Below are 21,179 nucleotides of genomic sequence, written 5' to 3'. Positions count from 1 at the left end.
TAGTGTATGTAGCTTTTCAAGCGTAAATTTGGAAGTCTATAAGTCATTTTTTTCTTCTAATAAGCCTTTTATCGTTCTGTCCAAAAGGACTACACTTTGGATTGTCTGTGTCTGGAATCTCATTAACTTATTCACATCATTTTCTGACTAATTTTCAGATGCAAAACTACTGTTAGCATGAGAAAAATAATTCATCTTTGTAGTTAAGGGTAAAAGCAGATTCTTTATTATAAAGTTATATGTGGTGAATAACATCAATGGCTCCATGGATTCAATTACATTTTCTGTAAATCTGTCACTATTTTAAGTTCCAATTATTCCCTTCTTAGCCCTGTTAGATCTTAGAGTACAGGACAATGAATCCAGAATTATGGTTCTCAAAGCTTCTATGTGAAAAACTATGCAATAATAAAATTATTATAAAATGTTAAATAAAAAATGAAGCATGCTGATAAATATACATTCATAATAAAAACATTTTCCTCTACAGAATATGTGAATGAAGGGCTATATAGTTTAAAAATTAACATCTCAGAAAATAATGGCAGCTCATACCTTCAATCCTAGCCCTCAAGAGACAGATACAGGTGGATCTTTTTGTCTTTGAGGCTAATTTTGTCTACAGAGCCAGTGTTAGAACAGCCAGTACTAAACAAAAACAAAACAAAAAATCTAGAACTATATTTACCGGTACTCAACTTTATGCTCTGACTTTATGTCTCAGTGTTATCATTGTAAATTTTCTACTTTGTTACAGTTTATTTTAGTATATCTTTGTCTTATCTGCATGCCTGTCTGTGTACTAGATTTGTGTAATGCCTATAGAGACCAGAATAGTATATTGTATTTCTTGGAAGTGTGGCTATAGTTAGTTGTAAATGACCTTATGTCTTCAAAAAATCAAACAAGAGTTCTCTGGAAGAGCAGCTGACATTCTAAACACTCAAAGTGAGGGCTAACCTATTTATAAAAGCATCCTATTCTTGGCTTGAGGGGTGTCTTAGTGGCCAGAAGCATCATTTGTATTATTGGAGGACACAGTTTGTCTCCCATCATGTAAATGGAAGCTAATACACATCTGTCATAATTGTTGCAGGGGAACTGATGGTCCAATTTGGTCTCCAGGGCACTGGGCATGGTGGATGTATATAGGTAAAACATGCATACATATAGATAAAAACAAATAAATCTTACAAAAATAATCAAAACTAGCAAGACTACCTCATGTTCAGCTTTTGATCAACCTCCTTTTCCTTCACTTTTCATCCTCTGATACCTTCATCGTTGTCTTCCTAACCAAGTGTCTCCCTGTTGTCTACGAGTCTTATTTTTTTCCTAGCTTTATTTTATTTATTTATTTATTTTTATTTTTTAACAACTTTATTTTACAAAACAAAGATAAATGTAGAGATTTTAAGCATTGTTTGCATAAAATTATACAATACATTTTTGTCAGTACTTTTTTTCAGATTTGAAAATTATTTTTACATAAAAATGTATGAATATATTTTTTAGTCAGTACTTGATTTTTTAAAGGTTTGATAGTATGCATTGAAAACTTAATAGTTACAATGAGCATAAAGTACATGTAAAACAAAATGTAACATGGATATAGTCAAAGTTTTCTTGTTGTATAGAGATTTTTTTGTTTTGTTTTGTTATGTTTTCTTTATTTCTTGGACTTTATACAGTCTGTGAGTTGTTTCTGGGGCAGTGTGAGCCTCAGCGGTTAGCATCCCATTATCAGTGACTGCATATTATGTCTGTTCTTTTGTGACTGGGTTATCTCACTGAGAATGATATTCTCTAGATGCAGCCATTTTCTTAAGAATTTGGTCAAGTCATTGTTTCTGGTGGCTGAGAAATATCTGAGGAAGTGCTCGACATCTTTAGCCATCAGGGAAATGCAAATCAAAACAACTCTGAGATTCCACCTCACACCAGTCAGATTGGCCAAGATCCAAAACTCAGATGACAACAGATGCTGGCGAGGTTGTGGAGAAAGAGGAACCCTTCTCCACTGTTGGTGGGGTTGCAAACTAATACAACCACTCTGGAAATCAGTCTGGCGATACCTCAGAAAATTGGACATAATACTACCTGAAGACTTAGCTATTCCACTTCTGGGCATATACCCCAGAGACACCTTATTACACAACAAAGATATATGCACCACAATGTTCATAGCAGCTCTATTTATAATAACCAGAAGCTGGAAAGAACCCAGATGTCCTTCAGAAGATGAATGGATACAAAAATTGTGGTACATATACACAATGGAATACTACTCAGCCACCAGAAACAATGACTTTTTTTTTTTTATTTGCTGCCTAGGACTTTGTAAATACCCATGGCTGTGTATAAAATGCCTTTCATTCTTGCCAAACAAGAAAGAATTTTTACAGTATTCATAGTTTATCCTAAGAAAAATTTCTATGTGTGGATTTCCTCTGGTAACACGTTATTCTCTTCATGTGTGTTTTATTTTATGAGTACAGTGCTGCTGTCTTCAGACACACCAGAAGAGGGCATCAGATCTCATTACAGATGGTTGTGAGCTACCATGTGGTTGCTGGGAATTGAATTCAGGACCTCTGTTTCTAATCACTGAGCCATCTCTCCCACGTGTCTTTATTTTTACTTCCCTTGACCATGCTTGTTTACCCTTTTCACAAATTGCATAGTAGTACCTCAGGGTAAGCACTGCTCCTTTCCCTTATCTATTCTCCTACTGGCTGGCATCAAAGCAATAGTATTTCGATGTGGTTATGAATATTTGTGGATTAAATATTACATCACGTTTTTTTAAAAAAATGGGTGGAAAAATTAAGGTCTTATGAAGTGTGCCTTGTGAATCGTTGATAATATCTCTGTTTTATCTGATGAGCAATGAGTTTTTGTTTATTTGTATGTAAGCACATATTTTTTCTTGTATCATTCTGACCTTACTCAGGTACAATATAGAAAATAAGAAATCTATTTTTTAGAAAAATGCTAAAGTTATATATAACATTCTTTAATAAAGAATAGTTGGTAATTAAATGAATAGAATTGTATTCTCACTTACAAACTAAAGTCATTATGTTAAAAGAAGAAGAAGAAGAAGAAGAAGAAGAAGAAGAAGAAGAAGAAGAAGAAGAAGAAGAAGAAGAAGAAGAAGAAGAAGAAGAAGAAGAGGAAGAGGAATTGGTTGAAGAATCCACTGAGGATTACCTTGAGAAGGGTATTTATTCAACTGTTTGATTAAAAAAAATGCAATGCAATTTATGCCTCAGAAACAAATGGAAGCCATCCTGAAGTAACATATAATAAAATAAAAGGTCATTATTTAGTAATATCCTTTTCTAATTACACAACTAACATCTTTTAGAATTGTTTCATGCTGGGAACAGCACATAATGAAAAGTAGGTGCAATAAAATTATGTTGAGGGCTCTGGGGTTTTACAAAAAAAATGTTACTATGTCTTTTAAGAATGCTTGCATCTGTTAGTTTGTTCCCGAGCTTTACTGGACATCTCTGTAGCTTTGAAAAATGCTATCTGGAGACCAGTAGTAATTCAAATATAACAAAAAGATACTTCAACATAGATTTCTTGCATGGGAAACCAATAATTCCCTCAGGTAATAAGGGATATTAAATGAAAAATTTGACATCATATATAGGATTCTTCTCTATTAGCAATTGACTAAGCAGACTCTGATGGTCCAAGAATGCCAAAACAGTATAGCTATTGACATTTATTTTGGTTGTCCACCATTTCTATAGAGTAAGGCCCTATTACTGAAGATGGAACATACTTAAGTTGCAGAACATAGATAAATCAACTATGAATGACCCATACCTTATTTGAATAGTTAATACCAGAAATTACTATGAAGGCTGCTGAGAAGAAAAGTTATTGTTCTATGCAGTACTGATTCCATATTCTACAATATAGCCTACCAGATAAAAAAAAAACAAAACAAAACAAAAAAACCAAAAAAAACCAAAAAACAAACAAACAAACAAACAAACAAACAAAAAAAAAAAAAAAAAAAAAAAAAAAAAAAAAAACGCTGACCACTAGTGGAGCAGTTACATAAAAGTTAAGAGAGTAATCTACAATGGAATAGAAAAGGAGATCCAGAAATGAGCCCTCACGTGTATGGTCACCTGATTTTCGACAAAAAAGCTGTAAACATTCAATGGAAAACAGGACAGCCTATTCAACAAATGGTGTTGGTCCAACTGGCACTCAGCATGCAGAAGAATGAAAATAGACTCTTTCTTATCTCCTTGTACATAGCTCAAGTGTAAGTGGATCAAAGATCTCCACATGAAACCAGGTACACTGAAACTATTAGATGAGAAAGTAGGGAAAACCTTAGAACACATAGGCACAGGAGAAAATTTTCTGAACAAAACCCCAATGGCTCGAGCTCTAAGGTCAAAGATTAACAAATGGGACTTAATGAGATTGCAAAGTTTCTGTAAGGCTAAAGACACTGTCAAGAAAACAAAACAGCAACCAATAGATTAGGAAAAGATCTTTACCAACCCCACATCAGATAGAGGCCTAATATCCAAGGTATACAAAGAACTCAATAAGCTAGACACCAGAGAATTAAACAACCCTATTAAAAAATGGGGTATAGACTTAAACAAAAAGTTCTCAATCGAAAAATATCGAATGGCTGAGAAACATCTAAGGAAGTGCTCAACATCCTTAGCCATCAGGGAAATGCAAATCAAAACAACCCTGAGATTCCACCTCACACCAGTCAGAGTGGCCAAGATCCAAAACTCAGATGACAGCAGATGCTGGCAAGCTTGTGGAGAAAGAGGAACACTTCTCCATTGTTGGTGGGGTTGTAAACTGATACAACCACTCTGGAAATCAGTCTGGCGATTCCTCAGAAAATTGGACATAGTACTACCTGAAGAGATGCACCAACATACAACAAAGACACATGTACCACAATGTTCATAGAAGCTGTATTTATAATAGCCAGAAACTGGAAAGAACCCAGATGTCCTTCAGTAGATGAATGGATACAAAAACTGTGGTATATTTACACAATGGAGTAGGACTCAACTATCAGAAACAATGACTTAACCAAATTCATAAGAAAATGGATGCATCTAGAGAATATCATCCTGAGATAACACAATCACAAAAGAACAGACATAATATTCAGTCACTGATAATGGGATACTAATGTCAGAAAGCTCTGAACACCCCAGAAACAACTCACAGACTGTGTGAAGTTAAAAAAAAGAATATATTTTAATTAAAATAGAACTGTATCACATCTCCCTTTCATCTCTACAGCCCCTCCTAGTCTCTCTCCTATCCTCTCAAATCAATAGCCTCTTTTCCTATATTGTTGTTACATATATAATATGTGTATGTATATATATCCACAAATACTTAATTACAACCTTAAAAAATGTATTCATATACATTTATACAAAATGGTGAAAATTTGTACATTTATCTTTGTTTTTTAAAATAAAGTAAAAAAAAAGAGAGAGAGTAATCTACCACTTTTTGATAAGATTTGAGACCTACTTCACCTGAAAAAAATGTATGCCTTATTCTGTAATCATGGGCAAATCCTCTTTCTCTAGAGATCTTAGGTTCTAGGGCAAACTAATACTGTTGTTTCTCTAAATGGATATATCAAATTACCTCCTAAAGATTTACTATTATAGACTAATACTGTTCTCAACTTTGGTCAGAGAAACCTCTTCCTTTTGTGGAAATGGATAGAGTCAACTAGGCAAGATGTTGAGATTAATAACTATGGAATGGTAATTCTTAAATGCGTTTTCATGAATGTTCATTCATAAGCCTCTATCAACCCCCTGATATTACAAGTCCCATAGAATATTTTGAAAAAGGGATTGAACAAGTAGAAAATGAAGAAGATAGAAAGGTATGGTAGGAAATGCTGTTTCTTCCACCTCACTCTCATCAGCTCATGGCACATGAAGTTACCTAAGAAGGTCAAGCCAACAAGATAAGTCAAGATACCATCAGGGAAATACAACTTCATGTCAATGTATGACAAAATTAAATTAAAAGACATGAAGTTGGGAATTTGACTATTTGGAAATGTCTTTGGAGAAAGTATGACTATGGTTAAAATATGTTTGCTTTGCTTATTTTATTTTATGTGTGTGTGTTTTAGGGGTGTGTTGAAAGTGTGGAGGGCAGATACAAGGGGAGGAATGAGTAGGTTTTCAGTACATGATATGAAACTTACAAAGAATCAATAAAAATTGAATACCAAAAATGTATGCATATGTGTAATTGCCAAATAAATATATGTTTAAAAATATTATGTAGAAATTTAAGTTGCACGGTCTCAATTCCTATATGGATTTGAGAAAAAAAAGTAGTAATTCTTTACTCAATGTTGTTTGAAGCAAGCAGTTCAAATTCTAGAAGAGTCAGTGATCCTTCAATAAATTTGAATTAATATCTCTCATAGAAGCCAAACAGCTCATTTATTCATTTCATCCAGTTAGGGCTTTGAAATGTGTTATAATGTAATTCAACCAAATGGATGTTTCTGCTTGATGGAAATAGAGGGCACGCTAATGTCCTTGGGCAAATTCCATGGGCTCTTGAAATCATAATCATACTAGGGACATGACATCCTTCTGATATCAATTCAAGAAAGTACATATTTTAATAAATATAACTAATAAAAGAGCCAATCTTACTTATTTTAGTTATGAAGAAATAAGAAGTAGTTTGGGTTAATGTTCTTGAAGATATGTTAAGTGGTAGAAGAAAATACACTTAAATTTATTTGCATAAATTAGAGTAGTTTACTTTTTGTCAAATAAAAATGGCTAAATAATCATCAAGATTACTTTCTTAACATTTAAGGAAACTAATAACAAAATAGAGACTATTCTTGGAAGACCAAAAACAATATGTAAAAGGTAATGGTAAGTAATAAATACAGGTCCCTGTAAAGTCTTTTTGTGTCTGTGTGTTTGTGTGTCTGGGTACGTGTACATGTACATGCACAATCTCACATCTGTTATTAATTTTTACAATATAATCCTATACAGTTAAATGCTAGTTCAAGAAATTGGAATGAGCATGGAGACCACAATGGAAGAGTTAGAGAAAGAATTGTAGGAGCTAAAGGGGTTTGCAAACACATAGGAAAAACAGTATCAAACAACCAGAACACCCAGAGCTCCCAGAGACTAAATCACCAACCAAAAAGTATATCTAAAGGGACCCATGGCTCCAGCTGCATATGTAGCACAGGATGAAATTGTCTGGTATCAATAGGAGGAAAAGATTTTGGTCCTGTGAAGGCTCATTTCCCAGTGTAAAAGCGTTGAGGTATTAAGGTGGGAGTGGCTGGGTGGTAGAGCATCCTCATAGAAGCAGGGGGAAACGGGAGGGGAGTGAGATGGAGGAACAGGGAAAGGGGATACAATCTGAAATGTAAATACAGAGAATATCCAATAAAATAAAATAATATAAAAATTAAAAAAGAAATTAACATTTTTATGAAAATTTTTTAAATTTTTTAATTTAATTTTTTAAGGAAACTTTCTATTACTGATTTTAGCAATGCATAAGAAACAGGTCTTCATTTTATGATAGTTATTTAATTTCTATGTGTGTTCATAAACAAAACTTTATTTCAAATAACTGACCATAGTTTCCACTTTACCCACAACACTGGAACAACTGAAATTTTTCAGGCTTTCAAAAACAACAATGTGTTATAGAAAAGCTGAATTGCCATTTTCACTACTATTGTATAAGCTTCTGGCTATTATAAATAAGGCTGCTATGAACATAATGGAAGATCTGTCCTTGTTATATGTTGGAGCAAGTTTTGGGGCTCTTCTTTGGAGTGCTATAGATGGGTCCTCAAAAAGAAGGAAGAATAAAATGTGGATGCATCAGTCCTTCTTAGAAGGGAAAACAAAATAGTCTTGAGAGAAAATAGAGGGATGAAGAGACTAAAACAAATGCCATTCAGAAGCTGCCCTAGCAGGAGATCCATCCCATAGGCAGCTACCAAACCCAGTTACTATTGCTGATGCCAAAAAGTGCTTGCTGAGAGTAACCTGAGGTAGATTGTCTCCAGAGAGGCTCTGCCAGAAACATATTGATACAGATGAGAATACTTGCAGCTAACCATTGGACTGAGCATGAGGATAAAAATGGAGGAATTGAGAAAAGACTGAAGGAACTGAAGGGTTTTGCAACCTCACAGGAAGAACAAAAATATCAACCAGCCAGAACTCCTCCCATCCACTGAGAGTTCCTAGGAGACTAAAACACCAACCAAATAGTACACATGGATGGACTCATGGCACCAGCCACATATGCAGCAGAGGATGGCATTGCCTGCCATCAATAGAAGTAGAAGCCCTTGGTCCTGTGAAGGCTGGAGGTCACCATTGAAGTGCAATGTCAGGGTGTTGAGTTAGGAGTAGGAATATCTTCATAGAAGTTGGGGGAGGGAAGAAATGGGAGGAGGAACCTGGAAAGGGGTTCACATTCAAAATTTAAATACATAAACTATCCAATAAAAATGATAGAAAAATTTATAATATAAACCACTTTTAAAAAAGACCATATAGTGGAAGAATTAGTTGCGAAAAGACTCTTACCTAGTGTCCTGGACCCTTCTGTGCCAGCCAGGATATAAAAATGTCTGAGGAAGGAACCATGTTTCTTCCTTGCCTGCCTTTTACTTCTAGCTGCTGAATATATCAATGTTGTTCTTCTTTGTGTGCTTCATCTGATTTTATCAGTACCCAGATGTTTTAACTCCCAAAACCAACATGGAAGCCGCAACTCTTTGGTTTTCAAAGATAGACTGTTATTACAAAGGCATCCAGCATTGTAGACTGGGTAACACATGTGTTTTTAGCCTCACCAGTGTGAAAATTAGACTATGACAGTAAAATAATGTTTTCTTTTCACATATATTCATTTTAATGGAACTTTTTCTTCTAGAGAAAACTGCCATTCTTCCTATTCAGACATCGCAGTTCCAAATCTTTTAAAAACAATATTAGAAAATAAACTTACTTCTACTCTATTGTTATATCACTATGAATAAGAATGTTTCCTGCAACTGAGTTTAAAATTTAATAGCTGCATATCAGTGATAAAAAAAAGTATGATAAGAATTTAGTTATCAGTTATTGGCCTTATTTCTAAGATGGCTGACATGAATGAAAAGTACAACTCATTATTCAAAACTTACTTGCAGAGGAAAATAATCTACAAAATAACCATGTCTTAATTTTTAGAAAAACTATAATAAAAATATTTTTTCATATACACTGATTGCAAGGACCAAAGTGGTTATACTGTAGCAATCACAATGTTGGGCATAATTTTTTTTACTAGATATCCATAAACATACAGCTAATTAAAACCTAAGTTATATATAAGACTACTCTCTAATATCTTTATTCTCCTGAATAAATCTTTGTATTTTATAAATATTAAAATTAAATTAATAGTAAGTAAAAATAATTACAATGTGACATAATCCTAACTGTGACATAGGACACAATAATAAATTGTGTCAGGTATAGCTGTGTTGAAAATAAAATACCATTTCATGTTAACACAGCAGCAGGCAAGAAAGTAACATAACTCATTAATGCTCACACATGTTGTATCATTGTGAGGTATTCACCAGAGAAAACAACTCAGAATTCAAGCCCTTAAAAAGTCTTTATTAGCTAGCTGGCTGGCAACTGTACTGGATATCCTAGACCAAATGCAGTTCCCAAGCCCTTCTCAGGGTGGACTTTTAGGCACAAACAGCACATCCTCCATTGTTATACCTCTGATTTTAGTGGGATTGCTTCAAGTTTCTCGCCATTAAGTTTGATGTTGGCTGTTGGTTTGCTGTATATTGCTTTTATTATGTTTAAGTATGGACCTTGGATTCCTGTTCTTTCCAGGACTTTTAACATGAAGGGGTGTTGGATTTTGTCGAATGTTTCTCAGTGTATAGTGAGATGACCATGTGATTTTGGTCTTTGAGTTTGTTTATATGGTAGATTACGTTGATAGATTTCCTTATGTTAAAACATCCCTGCATCCCAGGGATGAAGCCTATTTGGTCATGATGAATGATCATTTTGATGTGTTCTTGGATTCGGTTTGCAAGGATTTTGTTGAGTATTTTTGCATCAATGTTTATAAGTGAGATTGGTCTGAAGTTCTCTTTCCTTGTAGGGTCTTTATGTGGTTTAGGTACGAGGTCTATTGTAGCCTCAAAAAATATGTTGGGTAATATTCCATCTGATTCTATCTTTTGGAATAGTTTGGCGAGTATTGATGTTATATCCTCAATAAATGTCTGATAAAATTCTGCACTGAACCCCTCTGGACCTGGGTTTTTTTTGGTTGGGAGGCTTTTGATGACTTCTTCTATTTCTTTAGGTGTTATAGGGTTATTTAGGTGGTTTACTTGGTCCTGGTTTAACTTTGGGACCTTGTATCTGTCTAGAAATTCTTCCATTTCCTCCAGATTTTCCAATTTTGTGGAGTATAAGTTTTTGTAGTATGATCTGATGATTTCTTGAATTTCCTCAGTTTCAGTTGTTATGTCGCCATTTTCCTTTCTGATTTTGTTAATTTGGATACTCTCTCTTTGCCCTCTAGTTTGTCTGGCTAGGGGTTTATCAATCTTGTTGATTTTCTCAAAGAACCAACTCTTTGTTTTGTTGATTTTTTCAATGGTTCTTTTTGTTTCTATTTGGTCTATTTCTGCCCTAATTTTGATTATTTCTTGCTGTCTACTCTTTTTGGGTATATCTGCTTCCTTTTGTTCTAGGGCTTTTAGCTGTGCTGTCAGGTTGCTGATGTGAGCTCTCTCCAGTTTCTTTTTGGAAGCACTTAGCGCTATGAGTTTTTTTCTCAATACTGCTTTCATTGCATCCCATAGGTTTGGGTATGTTGTGTTTTCTTTTTCATTGCATTCTAGAAAATCCTTTTCTGACTTTTGTGACTTTTAGGCACAAACAGCACATCCTCCATTGTTATACCTCATTTAGCAAGAAAGGTTAACCAGAAGCACAAATACAGAAGTCAAAAGCAAGGTCAACACATTTAGGAATGTTCCTAGACCTGGGGCTTTGATGGACTAGACCTTCGTTCTTGTTTTGACTAGTGCTGCTGTCTGCACAGTGAGTTCATGGATTCACTGGTGCTTTCATTATGGTGTCAGTGTTTGGGAAACTACTAAAGTGTCTAGACAGTCACAGTATTAGTTAGGGTTTTCTACAGGAAAAAAAAATCCTGATATATATTTTGTTTTCAAAATAGTATTTTTAAAACTACTTATAGTCCCTTGTCTAAATACTTCAACAATCTTTGACTCCAATAAAGGACAAAATCTTTGGTCAACGAGGTTAGATAACTCAGCCAGTCCTAATTTCACGTTTGGAATGAAGCAAAAGCACACCTCAGAAGCAGAATACAGTAGCTTATCATCAAAAGTGAGGGCAAGCAGGCCAAAGTTTATTAGTACAGTGCTATTTTACATAGGCCACAATCAGATTTGTTCAGATTTAAATTAAGTCTTATGACCTTAAATCATCCAAATTTAGTGCGGGTCTTCTGACATGTAATACAATCAAGAAAATCCATCTTAGGTATTTTCATCTGTTTGGGGTTTAGTTAATTTAAAAGCTTTTAATCTGGCAAACCATGTTAGTCATTTCTTATACAAAACAAGATTTCTAGATACCCAACAGGTTTTTCTAGTATCCTTTTGTTTCTTTTTTCTTTTTGCCTTCTTTCTTTCTTTCCTTCTTTCTTTCTTTCTTTCTTTCTTTCTTTCTTTCTTTCTCCCTTCCTTCCTGCCTTCCTTCCTTTTTTTCTTACTTAGGAAACTGAATATATAAAGTAAACAAAAGAGGTAAAGTATTCTAATGATAAAGAAGTTGCATAATTCAAAGAATTAAAATATTCATTGGTTACTTTTAAAAAACTCATGCAATGAAAATATATTATTCTTGCTTCTAAAGTTATGTATTAATAGTTGCAAAGGAAAATTGAGAGTTTATCCAGCTCAGTATACTTAGAGTTCTTAAATATAACTTATGCCAACATAAGAGATTCATTTTATTCACAGAGACTTCATCGTTTTACATATATATTCACTATAAATGACCTAGTCTGCCTTTGTGCACAATTAAAAATATGAGTGAAGAACTAATTAACTGGAAGCATTGCTTTGTCCTATGCTTCAAAAAAGCAAATGTACAAATAATAGGAATAGATGAAGGAAGAAAATCCAGATCAAAGCCACATAAATATTTACAAAGAAATATTAAAATTAACCTCCCCTACCTAACAGAAGAAAATACTTCTCAAGTACAAGAAGCATACAAAACCTCAAGTAGACTAGTCCAAAAAATAAATTTCCCATAAGGCATAATAATTAAAATACGAAATGTACAGAATTAAGGAAGACTACTAAAGTTTTCAAGGGAAGAAGGCCCAGTGACACATAAAGGCAGACATATTAGAGTAACATTTGACATTTCAAAGTAGATTATAAAAGCTATAAGTACCTGGACACATATTCTACCATCTCTAAGAGACAATGGTGGCCAGACAACTTGATTATAAGATACACAGTTGATGATAGAACCAAATATAAAAACCAAATATAAAATTATCTATTTTTTAAAATAAAATAGAACTATATCACATCCCCCTTTCCTTCCTACAGTCCTTCTCAGTTTCTCTCCTATCCCCTCAAATTAATAACATCTTTTCCTATATTATTGTTACATATATACATATGTGTATATATATGTACCCACAAATACTTAATTACAACCTTAAAAATGTATTTGTATACTTTTGTGCAAAATTACTTAAAAATTTGTAACTCTATCTCTGTTTTTTAAAATAAAGTTTTTCAATAAGAAAAAAATAAAATTATCTATTTTTGAGCCCAGCTCTACAAAAGGCACTCAAAAGAAAATTTCAGCAAGAAGAGGTAATCTCAACAAAGAAAACACAAGGAATAACTTCAGACCAGCAAATGTCAACCTGAAATCATCACAGTGAAATAACATGAATCAACACTGTTCACTGATAAACCTAACATCAATGGTCTCAGTTTCTCAATAAAAAGACACAGGTTAACCTTTTGAATTTAAAAACATGAACTATTTCTCTCCTGTATCTAAAACATGCATCTTAACACCAGGGGTACCTATTTAGTCAAACTGAAAGGATGAGAAAATATATTCAAGCAAATAGACCTAAGAAGCAAACCAGTAGCCATTTTAATATCAAAAATTAAGGCTTGAAAACATAACCAATTTTAAGAATTGGTATATACTCATCAAATCAAAAATCTACCAAGAAGGTATTGCAATTTGAAACATCTATGAACTAAGCCCAAGGGAACCCATAAAAGAAAATTTACTTTATTGAAAATTATAAACTGGCCTTCACAAAATAATTGTAAGTGACAGCAGTACTGACTGTCATGGGTAGAGAGGTCATCCCAACAAATTAAACAGGGAAATACTGGAGCTTACTTACATCATAAGTCAAATAAAATTAACATATATGTAAAGGTAAGTTAACCCAAATGTGATAACTTCTCATGAGCTCATAGAAATTTCTCAAAAAAAACCTAACCAAATACTTGGACACAAAGTAATTCTCATCTGTGAAAAGAAATCAAACTAATGTCCTACATAGCAGACTGCCATGTATTAAAGCTGGTTATTAACAACCACATAAACAACCCAAAGCATAGTTTCACGGAAAGTGAACAACTCATTACCGACTAAAACAACGGTCAACAGAGAAATTAAGAAAGTATAGACATTGTATAATTGAATGAAAAAGAATATAGAACATACCCAGATAGAGTGAAGATGGTTCTAAAGGGAACATTAATAACACACTATGGGCATGTATATATATATAATTATGTTAGTAACCTAATAACATAACTGAATACTCCAGGAAGAAGAAGATATACCCAAAATGAATAGATAGGAAGACATAATAAAATTTAGTACTGAAATCAATAAAAATTTAAACAGAACAATATGAGTAATTAATGAAAAGTTAATTCTTTGAAAAAAAAATCATTAGGCTAGCAATTAGGTTAACAATCCTTTAGCAAGATTATATAAATGACAGAGAGAATATCTAAACTAAAAATAGAAATTAAAAATAAAATATAAAAACAAGCACTGATGAAATCAGGAACTCGGAGTACAAACAAAGCCAAAGGTTATGTTCTACCCAAAGCACATAAAGATTCAACAAAGAAAGAGGATCACAAGTTTAAATCGAGGAGCAGGGATTGAAGAAAAGATCTACAGAGAGTGCCTCACCTGGAGAACCACCCCATACAAATCTCAAGCACTATTGCTGATGCTAAGAAGTGTTTACTGGAAGGAACCAGATATGGATGTCTCCTCAAAGGCTCTGCGAGAGTCAAAGATACAGATGAGGATGCTTGCAGCTAAACATCAGAGTGAACACGGGGAAACCCAATGAAAAATCTAGAGAAAGAATGGAAAGACCTGAAAGGTTTGCAAAACTGTGGGAAGAATTACTTCATCAACCAGTCAAGGCACTGAGGTGGAGAAGGTGATTGGGAGAGAAAGAGAGCACCGTCATGGAAGAAAGTTTAGGGTGAGAGATAGGGGAGTGTTGTGGGAAGAACATGACAGTCAGTACTGCTGTCACTTACAATTATTGTGTGAAGGCCAATTTATAGTTTTCAATACAGTAGTGTTTCTTTTATGGGTTCCCTTGGGCTTAGTTCATAGATGTTTCAAATTACATTACCATTTGAAATGTAAATACAGAGAATCTGCAATAATATTGAAAAAAGAGGATTACAGACCAGTTTACCATGTGTATATATGTGTAAACATTTTCAATAGAACACTTGCAAACTATATCAAAAGGATCATCTACCATATTAAAATAAGCTTCACACCATAGATGTAGGGATAGTTCAACATACATCATCTGAGAAATGTAACCTACTATAAAAACTACCTGAAAGACAAAACATACCTGGTCATCTCATTAGATGCTGAAAAGACCATTAAAAATATACAACACTACCTAATGGTACAAGTCCTAAATAGAATAAGAAAACATGGGACATTTCTCATTAAAATATAGTTTGCAGCAAGCTCATTGTCAACATCAACCCAAATGGAGGAAGGTCCATAGCTATTCAGTGCAGTACATAAAGTCTTAGCTCAATAAGACAACTGACGGATATCGGCCAATACTAATATGTAGCACAGAACTCAAAGTATTTTTATTTGCAGGTGATATGATAGTTGCAGAAGGGATCTGAAATATTTTACCAGGGAACTCTTCCATCTGATAAATCATTTCAGCAAAGTAGCTGAATAAAGTATTAACTCACGAAAGTCAATAACCCACTGATATATAAATAACAAATTGACCAAGAATGAAATCACATAAACAACCTCACAATAGGTTCAAACAGAGCAAAATATTTTGGGATAACTTTCACCAAACAAGATGAATGACTTGTACGATAAAAAGTTTAAAACACTGAGGAAAGAAATTGGTGAAGATATTAGAGGATAGAAAGTGTGTCCATGCTCTCGGATCTTTATGAAAATGAACATATTATAAAAAGCCATCCCCATTAAAATTCCAACACACTTCCTCACAGAACATGAAAGCACACTTTTCAACTTCATATGGAAACATGACAAAATTCATGTTAGCTTAAATTAACATATATATAAAATCTAAACAATAAAAGGTACTCTAGAAGTATCACAATCTCCTATTGTAAGCTAGGTATAGTAACAGAGAAATTATACTTAAAATGATTAATGAGAAAATGATTAATGGAACCTAATTGATGACACAGAAGTAAGTTTACAGATCAGAAAACATTTGGTATTTAATAAATAAGTCAGAAATATGTATTAGACAAAAACTAGCATCTTTAACACTTAGTGGTGGTCTAACTGGACAGCTATATGTAGAATACAAATCAGTCCTTACTTACAGTTTGGTACAAATCTTCAAATAGACCAATAACCTTAAAAAACCAAACTGTGACAATAAAACTTATAGAAAGAGTGTTGAGGTACCTGGCACCAGAAAAGCATTTCTTACCAGAACACCCTTAATACAGGTATTAAAATCAACAATTAATAAATGGGACTTCATGAAACTGTGATGTTTCTCTATGACAGTGGACAGCATCATTCTATCAAAGCAGTACCCTAGAGAACAAGAAAAGTGTTTTGCCAAATACACATTCAAAAGAGGATCCATATACAAAATATGTAAAGAAATAAAAAATAACAAACCAAACCAAAAAAAAAAAAAAAAACCCTTTGAAATAGGAGGTAGATATAAAAGGATACTTTTTAAAAGTTGAAAGCAAAAGCTGAGAAACACCTAAAGAAATGTTCAACAGTTTTAGATATCAGAGAAATGCAAGTCAAAACCAAATTGAGATTTCATCGTACACCTGTCAGAATAGCCAAGATTGATAAAAAATAATGACAGTTTATGCTGGAGATTGTGAGAAGTAAGAGAAACTTTCATCTATTGCTGCTGGATGTGCAAATTTGTATAACTAATAGGAAAACCATTGTGGCAGTTCCTTGGGAAGATAAGTTCATATTACCTCATGATACAACTATAGTTCTTATGGACATTTATGTAAAGGATACTTCGCCTTACTACAGAGGCATTTGCTGAGCAATGCTCATTGCAGCTCTAGTTATAATAGACAGAAATTGGAAACAGGCTATACATGGGGAGTGTACAAATAAAAAATATGGTTTATTTACACAATGGAATATAACTCGGATGAATGATGTGGAAGTTTCTGGATATGTCACATAATTCAGACACACATTGTGCTTTGCTGATGGCGATTCACATGGCTGTTCACTTGGTTTTGCTGAAGTAAAACCTGCAGGAGGACATGTGATGTTTGCAGGAAATATAAATAGATTCAACTAATAGGGATGTTGTGGTTTCACAGCCAGTTTTCTAATATTTCATTTGTCTCTTGTCTTTGCCTTTGTTGATCATTGTATAATCATGACCATAGAGAGAGATGTGGCAGAGAACTTCTCCCAGAGACCAAGATACTCCTGGGCAGTCCCTTTGACTCATGCTAATTTGGTGGAGGCCTTGTAGTTTCTACTGGATCATGCCACTGCTACTGATTCATGTGTGGTGTCCTGATACTACTGAACTTGACTTCTAGTATCCTGACAGCAGAGAATGAGTAGCCCTATGGTTCATAAACCCTTGTCCTATTTATCATCTTCTCTCCCATAACAGTAGGCCATGGATTAGAGGGAGTCTAAGTTTTTGATAGCCCTTATTAGAAGTAGGTTTAAAGAAATAGCCTATAGATGAATGTCTCTATGAAGTGCAAAAATAGAATATATAGCTATGAATGGATAGAAATTCTGTAATGGGAGGATCAGATTGGAGAGGGTGGGAAGAGGGAAGAGAATAAGGAACTACAAAGAGTGTCAGGTATAAGGACATTTAGACCCAGCTCTCCACCTATGGCTCCAGTGTCCCTGTGTTGTACACAACGCCTACCAGCTTGACTAATGCCAGCCAGAGGCAAGGATGAAAAATCAAGACCCTAGTGATATTGCCCACCCTGAAGAAGTTGGCCCTCCTTTCAGGAGGAAAGGACAGACACAGTGAACTCATCTTGATAATTCTATTATGCCTTGAACAGACAAATATAGATGAGCTGATTGTCACTTTGGAATACCTACTCAGCATTCCAAGTGAGAAATGCAAGGGCAGAGGATTCACTGTGATTGTGGATAGAAGGAAGTCTCAATGGAATATGGTGAAGACAGCCATCTTAATGCTGCATAATGTTGTTCCAGCTTAGGTATCCCTTGTTTGTCTAGTGAAGCCGGATGAATTATGGGATAAGAAAGTAATACATTTTTGTTTTTTGGAAAGAACAGGATGGATACACTTGGCTTTGAGGTTATTTTAGTGTCTACCAATAAGTTGACTCATTACACAGAGCCATACCAGTTGACAGAAGACTTTGGTGTGTGTCTCACCTATGATCACATGGACTGGCTAAATAAGAGGCTGCTCATTGAGAAGTTTACAAAGGAGTCTACACCACTGCTAGATGAACTTGTTCTGATTAACAATGGAGGTGATAAGGGGAATGAGCAGGAGTAAGAAAGGCCTGTAGATTTAAACATTCTTTTATCTGTTTATCCTGACATGGTTCTTCAGACAGGGCATGAGTAGTTATATGAATTACAGCAGTGTTGATTTAATTGCTCAGATGGAGGGGTATCATGGTCTCCTATGGAGTATGAATTGCTCTCGCAGCCACGAGTTATGAAGTTGTTAGACTCCCTCCAGGAGCAGTTTATGCACTACCAGGAAGTCAATGCAGTAAGCACACACAGTTGGAGGAGACACAGTAGAAGATGATTCAGGCTGTGAACTGGCTTGAAGGACCTGGAAATGAGCAACTGAGAGCACAATGGGGCAATGGAGGCTCAATCAAGGCTTCCCAGGTCCCACAAAAGTGTGATTGAGAGCCAGCACAGTGAGTGCATTGCAATATACATTGAGCTTAACCAGCAGATTGCAACACTCTTACATGCTGAAGATGAGGAAGATCTTGTGGCTTCGAAGTCTCTACAGCAACAGCTTATCAACATTTGCTATCAACAGGTCAGAGTTTAGGTCAGCTAGAATTTAGGCAAAATCTCCTGCAGGCAGCTTTGGGATTTCATGGTGTAGCTCAAGACTTGTCTCAGTAGTTGAACAGTTTACTAAGGATCTATTGCATAGATGTACCTGCAGCACCAGCTGATGAAACACTGATTCAGCAAACTTTAAAACTGCTTGAAGAGATGCTAAAATGTGTTGCTGTGGGATTGCAAGGCTTACTAGAAAAGAACCCACACGTCCTTCAGTAAATGAATGGATACAGAAAATGTGGTACATTTACACAATGGTGTACTATTCAGCTATTAGGAACAGTGATCATGAAATTCCTAGGCAAATGGATGGATCTAGGGAATATCATCCTGAGTGAGATAACCCAGTCACAAAAGAACAGACACAATATGCAGTCACTGACAACTGGATACTAGACCCTGAAAGCTCTGAATACCCAAGAAACAACTCATAGACCATATGAAGCTCAAAAAAAGAAAGACCAAAGAGTGGAAGCCTCAGCCTTCTTAGAAAAAGGAAAAAAACAATAAGAGTATAGCACCCTCTCAGAGTGGGGTATACCTAGGTCTGAAATCATTAATAACTCAAGAGCTAAGAAGATAGCCTTGTGGCAATTTTTGGTATTTAAAAATTATTATGATTAATCTATACAGACCAAGAAAACTTTGATTATTTCCATGTTATGTTTGTTTTACCTATACTTCATGATCATTGTAAATAGTAAGATTTCAGTACATACTATCAAACCTTTAAAAAAATCAATTACTGATAAAAATACATTCATATAGTTTTATGCCAATATGCCTTTAAAAATCTGCACATGTATTTCTGGTTTTTTAAAATAAAGTTGTAAGAAAAAAAACAGGAAAAGGTCAAGGTCTCCTGGATCAGATCTCCAATCAGGCTTCCTGGGCCCATGGAAAGGATGTAACAGTTGAAAATAAAGACTTGATAGAAGATATGCTGCTTAGGAGACAAAGATGTGATGACATGGTGAACTTATGGATGCCCTGCTGCAGAACCACATCAGATTGGATGCTGATGCTCAGGAAATGAAAGTTTTACTGGAAAAACACAGAAAATGAGTTGATGTTAAACAGAGTACTTATGACTATGGAAGACAGCTGCTGCAGGCCACAGCTGTGCTGTGCCAGTCTCTGTGCTGTACTTCTCAATCCTCAGGGGTCTCATTTCAGAGACTGAACTGAGTGTGGAAGCAGTTTACTACAGTAGCATCTGAAGACAGAGTGCATAGGTTGGAACTGACTATTGTTTTTCACTTAAATGCTGAAAAGATTTTACAAGACTAACTAGAAGAGCTTGAACCAATTAATGATGAGGAGAAGTTTGAGGAAATTGAAGCTATTGTACGATAACTTTTGAATAGACTCACTATGCCCATGGTTTATCATGATGGAACTACATCTACTTGGACCTACTGCAGCAAAAATATCCTGAAATGGTCACCACAGAGAGCTAATGTCCCAAGTTCCCACAGATCTGCAGGTCATATTCTCACACATCCTTGCTGTTGGCATACTACAGGATTAGCCACAGCTCATTAAGATGCATTTCACTGCATGATAAGCTTCCTTTCTTCCCATGACAGGCCTCTCTCTATAAATGCTAATATTTCTCCATCACCAAGGCATAATCACACAACATTCTTTGAGATTGTAGACTCCTGGTATTGTAAAAACAGGAACTGTAACCTAACCACTGCACTGAGACTTTGCTTTCATGCTGAACCTGATTTGTCAGTTTGTAGATGAACAACCCACACTAAGATTTGAATGGTCAATAGTGAATAGTGTTATTCACTATTAGTGGTGAATGCACTGTTAGTGAATAGTAGTGTCTTCAAAATTTTACTTTGTAATTCTTCAAGATTGATTATTTTATTGACTATATGAAGAAAACCCTTCAGATTTTTGATATATCGTATTATTTGAAAGGTATTTTTCTATTGTATTCATAAAGTTGTTTGTGCTTAATAAAATTTTTCTTAAAAAAGCAAACAAAACACCTAAGGATACGTTGAGTGGTTCTGTGGAAACCTAATACAGAATATTCCTATACTATGTATATATTTGAAGAAGATATAAATGTAATTGCAAATAACAGGGGAGATGGAGCTCTACCTGGACATTTCTCATCAACAAATGAAGTCTCTGGTTCTGGGTTGTGGTATATGTAATGAAGTTTTTATACAAAGGTGTTACAGAAGAACCTTAAAAGAACCCAAGTGATTGATAATCCTTGGCAAACTGATTATAAGACTGTCTCGCTGCAGACAACATCTATACAGCCGGTTGAAAAAGGAGAAGTTGAGCCTGTGCTTACTGAGTCACATCACACCTACAATTCTAAAAGGAACTCGGCATGCTACCAAAGGAGAAAGTAAATACTGTCCAAGCTACAAATAT

General features: G+C 34.7%; 1 pseudogene across 1 annotated transcript; it reads left to right on the top strand.

The window, feature by feature from the left end:
- Positions 1–5,806: 5,806 nt before the first annotated feature.
- Positions 5,807–20,318, top strand: LOC308435777 (SEC14 domain and spectrin repeat-containing protein 1-like; annotated as a pseudogene). The gene is made up of 3 exons: positions 5,807–5,920; positions 17,666–18,966; positions 19,619–20,318. The product of its transcript is annotated as an SEC14 domain and spectrin repeat-containing protein 1-like (transcript).
- Positions 20,319–21,179: the final 861 nt, after the last annotated feature.

The sequence above is a fragment of the Micromys minutus genome, assembly GCF_963924665.1.
Source record: "Micromys minutus genome assembly, chromosome: 23".
Taxonomy (NCBI): domain Eukaryota; kingdom Metazoa; phylum Chordata; class Mammalia; order Rodentia; family Muridae; genus Micromys; species Micromys minutus.
The sequence above is the reverse complement of the archived record's forward strand: the minus strand, read 5'-3'. Positions and strand labels throughout refer to the sequence as shown.